The sequence below is a fragment of the Entelurus aequoreus genome, linkage group LG03, assembly GCF_033978785.1.
Source record: "Entelurus aequoreus isolate RoL-2023_Sb linkage group LG03, RoL_Eaeq_v1.1, whole genome shotgun sequence".
NCBI lineage: Eukaryota > Metazoa > Chordata > Actinopteri > Syngnathiformes > Syngnathidae > Entelurus > Entelurus aequoreus.
The window spans coordinates 65,202,491-65,208,926 of NC_084733.1; the positions used below are offsets into that span (position 1 = coordinate 65,202,491).

The 6,436-nt window shown below is 45.2% G+C and overlaps 1 protein-coding gene across 2 annotated transcripts in view; it reads left to right on the forward strand.

The window, feature by feature from the left end:
- The window catches only part of LOC133646721 (MAM domain-containing glycosylphosphatidylinositol anchor protein 2-like), a 46,122-nt gene that overhangs the window by 17,586 nt on the left and 22,100 nt on the right, over positions 1-6,436 (forward strand). The window lies entirely within an intron of this gene.

A 6,436-nucleotide genomic window follows, 5' to 3' on the forward strand; every position in this document is an offset into this window, starting at 1 on the left:
TTACCTGCAATTAGTCACAGGTGATGACTCACTTGTTTATCACCTGCAATTAGTCACAGGAGATGACTCGCTTGTTTGTTACCTGCAATTAGTCAAAGGTGATGACTCGTTTGTTTATTACCTGCAATTAGTCACAAGTGATGACTCGCTTGTTTGTTACCTGCAATTAGTTACAGGTGATTACTCGCTTGTTTGTTACCTGAAATTAGTCACAGGTGATGACTCACTTGTTTGTTACCTGCAATTAATTACAGGTGATGACTCGCTTGTTTGTTACCTGCAATTAGTCACAGGTGATGACTCACTTATTTGTTACCTGCAATTAGTCATAGGTGATTACTCGTTTGTTTGTTACCTGCAATTAAACACAGGTGATTATGCGTTTGTTTGTTACCTGAAATTAGTCACAGGTGATTACTCATTTGTTTGTTACCTGTAATTAAACACAGGTGATTATGCGTTTGTTTGTTACCTGCAATAAATCACAGGTGATCAATCGCTTGTTTGTTACCTGCAATTAGTCACAGTTGATAACTCGTTTGTTTTTTAACTGTAATTAATCACAGGTGATTACTCACTTGTTTGTTACCTGAAATTAGTCACAGGTGATGACTCGCTTGTTTTTTACCTGCAATTAATCACAGGTGATTACTCGTTTGTTACCTGCCATTAATCACAGGTGATTACTCGCTTGTATGTTACCTGCTATTAATCACAGGTGATGACTCATTTGTTTGTTACCTGCCACTAATCACAGGTGATTACTCGCTTGTATGTTACCTACAATTAATCACAGGTGATGACTCATTTGTTTGTTACCTGCAATTAGTCACAGGTGATTACCTGCTTGTGTGTTACCTGCAATCAATCACAGGTGATTACTTGCTTGTGTGTTACCTGTAATTAATCACAGGTGATGACTCGCTTGTTTGTTACCTGCAATTAATCACAGGGGAAGACTCGCTTGTTTGTTACCTGCAATTAGTCACAGGTGATTACTCACTTGTTTGCTACCTGCAATTAATCACAGGTGATTACTCGTTTGTTTGTTATCTGCAATTAATCACAGGTGATTACTCGTTTGTTTGTTACCTGCAATTAGTCACAGGTGATAACTCGTTTGTTTGTTACCTGCAATTAGTCACAGGTGATGACTTGCTTGTTTGTTACCTGCAATTAGTCACAGGTGATGACTCGTTTATTTGTTACCTGCAATAAGTCCCAGGTGATTACTCGTTTTTTTGTTACCTGCAATTAGTCACAGGTGACAACTCATTTGTTTGTTACCTGTAATTAGTCACAGGTGATGACTTGCTTGTTTGTTACCTGCAATTAGTCACAGGTGATGACTCGTTTATTTGTTACCTGCAATAAGTCCCAGGTGATTACTCGTTTTTTTGTTACCTGCAATTAAACACATGTGATTACTCGTTTGTTTGTTACCTGCAATTAGTCACAGGTGATAACTCGTTTGTTTGTGACCTGCGGGAGGCAGCGTGCAGGTAAACAGGTATCTAATGCTCAGACCAAAAATAAACAAAAGGCGAGTGCCGCCAAGAAAAGGCATTGAAGCTTAGGGATGGCTATGCAAAACGAAACTAAAACTGAACTCGCTGCAAAGTAAACAAAAACAGAATGCTGGACTACAGCAAAGACTTACAGCGTGTGAAGCAGCAGACGATGTCCACAAAGTACATCTGTACATGACATGACAATCAACAACAAAATAGGAGCGCAAGACAAGAACTAAAACACTACATACAGGAAAACACCAAAAAACTCAAAATAAGTCACGGCGTGATGTGACGGGTCGTGACAGTACACGTACTTTGAGACAAGCTATAGTGATGCATGGTTGGTTATGGTTTGAATTTATATCCAACAATTGCGAGAAGTTTTTACTGTCAATATCGGCTGCTGAGTTTCATTTTTTAAATGTTTTCTGCCAGTGTTGTGCCTTGGGATTTTTTCAATGAAAAAAATGTGCCTTGGCTCAAAAAAGGTTGAAAAACACTGTTCTAGATGGCCTCACGTTGAACGTGACATTTACGCATCCTGTGATTGGATACTCATCGGGATCGTTAGCGGCTGAATTTGAGAACACATAGAGTTGAGAGACAGTTGCGATAGCCAATGAGATCACAAGTTGTTGACAGTAGCCTATCCAAGTAGCCTGATGTTAACAAGACTGTGATTGGATACTCACTTGTCATTCCAAATTTAAATTTAGCAGGAAGTGGGAAGTGTAGCGCAGAGAATGAGAACAAAACCTTGATTAGGTGGCAGATATATATTTGCAAAGCCATTTTCAAGAAGGATAATTAAAGAGAAAGTACATCTTGTGAGATTATGTCGGCTAACCCCGGAAGCTAGCTCAGCTGTTCTCGCGATGAATATAAGCCGACGACGGCGAGGGGTACCACTGGTTAATACGGCGTCCAATAGGTCCTACTAATTGTGAGTTCAAATATTTAATTTTTTCACTTTTAATATGTTTTTTGCCATTTTCATTTTGAAAGTACCACGTAAGATATGTTTAAATTGCTGATGCGTTTTAATTGATTTTTAAATGCGCCAGAAAATAACCGTTTTGTACACTGTTGATGTGGTTCAATGCCGAGTAGTGCGTAAATGTGTTCCTGTATAGTATTTCTCCAGCAATGGTCATGTGGTGACATCAATTATGGTATTTTAAAAGGTAATCTTTGAAGTCGGACATCACTGAAGGCCTAGGTGGGAAACGCACAGCCTGCTACTGGTCACAGGTGATGACTCGCTTGTTTGTTACCTGCAATTAATCACAGGTGATGACTTGCTTGTATGTTACCTGCAATTAGTCACAGGTGATTACTCGCTTGCATCGCTGAAATTATTTATTATTTGACCCACCGCTGATGACAACATGTTGACACAATAGAAAAGAGCCACGCACACACACACACACACACACACACACACACACACACACACACACACACACACACACACACACACACACACACACACACACACGTGAGTCAGACAAAGGTCCTGCGGCATCAACAGAGGAAGCGGTGCCAGAGTGAGCTGAGTGTTTAGTCACACGGCCAGTAAAGTCCGCTCTGATTGGTCCTCACTCCTGCTGACGTGGCTGCTGGGGGGGTGGTGGGGGTGCGATGATGATGATGAGAATGTCCTTCATCGTGCCAACTTCCCCCTTCTTACGCACCAACCAGGAAGTGAGACTCCAAAATAAGCTGTTGCTAAGCAACCGTCAGCCGGCTCCTCCCTCAAGCCCTGTGATTGGACAGTGATGGTGAACGTGCATGCATTTTTTTCCTGTTTTGTGTGTGTGTGTGTGTGTGTGTGTGTGTGTGTGTGTGTGTGTGTGTGTGTGTGTGTGTGTGTGTGTGTGTGTGTGTGTGTGCGTGTGTGTGTGTGTGCGTGTGACGTCACAGCACCGGCAGGTGGTTTCCATTCATCATTCAGTTGGCCCATTACTTATGCATGTGAGTGTGTTGCTGCCAGCCAATCACATGCCAGCGGTTATTTTAGTCCGGCCCACTGACTGACTGACTGCAGCAGACACACTTTATGTAACGCGGGCACGCACAAACACACACACACACGCGTCAGTGTAAAGTGCCATGAAAAGGTGCTTGCATGAGAGTGTGTGTGTCTTTTTGATGACATCAGCAGTCAGTGGAGACAAAAAAAAACTGCAAAAGTAAAAATAGAAAAGTAGGACATCCTCTCAAAGCCCCGCCCCCTCCTGCTTCCTCTTCTACCTTCATCCTCCTCTTCCTCAGCTGATTCCTGCACAGCATTATTATTAATTATTATTAATAATATCAATATTGTTAATAATAATATATAAATATTATGTGAAACAATTAAACATTATTACTATTATTAATAATATCATTGTTGTTAATAATAATATAGAAATACTATGTGAAACGATCAAACATTATTACTAATATTAATAATATCATTGTTGTTAATAATAATATATTAATATTATGTGAAATAAACATTATTTACTGACAATACGCAATTCTTCTTTAAAAAGTCGTCACAACAATAATAACTTCAAATAAAGACACTCAATAATGGAGGTGCAAAAAAAAGATTCACATCCGAATCGCGATGGTTATTCATCTCGACTGGAAATGGAATCATAACCTTCAAAAATGTATTAAAAATAAATAAATAAAAATGTACACTTTTTTTCTTCTTTCAAAAAAACTATGTTTAAAACGACGTTTTTCGGCCGTCTGAGTTGCAAAAAGTGTTATGGTTTGCAGGGGAAGGTGACGGCAACAGACACTAGAGGGCAGTAATGTACAATGATTTATTATATATATAGTTAATATATATAATAATAATAAACAACACTAATAAACTATAGAATGGTGTGTGCCAAAATCCAAGAGTGTGCATGGTGTAAGACTTTGTGTACTATTTAACTGAGGTGTGTGTTACCAAATGTTGTCAAGAGACGAGGAAGTCCAGGGCAGAGGGAAGTCTACGAGTCCGAGTCCAATGCGAGGGAAGTCAAGGATCGAGGGAGGCAAAGTCCAGAGGGAGATCCGGGGAGAAATGAGACGCACAGCTCACTTACAAGGCGACGGAGGGTACTGCAGGGACGACACAAGAAAACACACTGAGAACACGGAGGGGCAAAACACAGAGAGAGCGGGATTGCATAAAGCAGCAGATAATATCTTACTGTACAGGAGACTATATTCCGGCGGCGGCAAGCCAGGTTGTCCAAGCTTGTGAAGGCAGCTCCTTGGTGTGCTGATAGATGATTGCCGCCAGCTGTGGAGGCGCGTGGCCGCGGTCTGCGCGGCGCATGTGGGGGCGTGTCCTGCGGTGCTTGCAGCGCACAAGGATGAGGGCGCATTGCAATGCGCCCTGGCCGTGACGGTATGCCCCTCCTTATGGACAGCTCCCAGATGTCCTCTAGCTGGAACCAACAGAAACACGGAAACAAAAGTCAAGGGAGGGCGGAGGGGCGAACTGGAGGTGGATCGCCGGCCCAAGTGTCCCCGAATCCACCGGGGACGACTCTGGTGGCAGCGGCGAGTAGAACGCCGCTGAGGCCGGCGAGCCGGGCGACCAAGGAACGGCCACCATCTTGGCCGTCGGGAAGGCGGACGCGAGTGGCGCCATGGTGCGTCTCGCCGGAAACGAGGAGGTGACATTGGAGGCAAAGAGGATGACGTCGGAGGCGTGGAAGCGGCAGACGGCGGCGGCGGCGTTGTAGCGGCAGACATCATTGGCGTCGTGGAAGCAGCAGACGTCATCGGAGCCGCAGATGAGGAGGGCAGCTGAGGAGCTGGCTGAGGTGCTGAAGCCAGTGCTGCCGGCCGAGGGGCAGTGGTCGGCGCTGCTGGCCAAGGGGCAGAGGTCGGCACTGCTGGCCGAGGGGCAGAGGTCGGCGCTGCAGGCCGAGGGGCAGAGGTCGGCGCTGCCGGCCGAGGGGCAGAGGTCGGCGCTGCCGGCCGAGGGGCAGAGGTCGGGGCCAGCCTGGGAGTTGGTGGAGACGCGGAGGCCAGCCTGGGAGCTGGTGCCAGCTCGGACGCTAGCCGGGGGACTGGTACTCAATCAATCAATCAATGTTTATTTATATAGCCCTAAATCACAAGTGTCTCAAAGGGCTGCACAAGCCACAACGACATCCTCGGTACAGAGCCCACATACGGGCAAGGAAAAACTCACCCCAGTGGGACGTCGGTGAATGACTATGAGAAACCTTGGAGAGGACCGTATATGTGGGTAACCCCCCCCCCTCCCCCCCCCTCTAGGGGAGACCGAAAGCAATGGATGTCGAGTGGGTCTGACATAATATTGTGAAAGTCCAGTCCACAGTGGATCCAACACATCAGCGAGAGTCCAGTCCATAGTGGGGCCAGCAGGAAACCGTCCAGAGCGGAGACGGGTCAGCAGCGCAGAGATGTCCCCAACCGATGCACAGGCTAGTGGACCACCCGGGGTCCCGACTCTGGACAGCCAGCACTTCATCCACGGCCACCGGACCTATGCAACTCCCCCTCCCAAGGGACAGGGGAGAAGAGGAGAGAAGAAAAGAAACGGCAGATCAACTGGTCTAAAAAGGGGGGTCTATTTAAAGGCTAGATTATACAAATGAGTTTTAAGATGGGACTTAAATGCTTTTACTGAGGTAGCATCTCTAACTGTTACCGGGAGGGCATTCCAGAGTACTGGAGCCCGAATAGAAAACGCTCTATAGCCCGCAGACTTTTTTTTGGGCTCTGGGAATCACTAATAAGCCGGAGTTCTTTGAACGCAGATTTCTTGTCGGGACATATGGTACAATACAATCGGCGAGATAGGCTGGAGCTAAACCGTGTAGTATTTTATACGTAAGTAGTAAAACCTTAAAGTCGCATCTTAAGTGCACAGGAAGCCAGTGCAAGTGAGCCAGTAT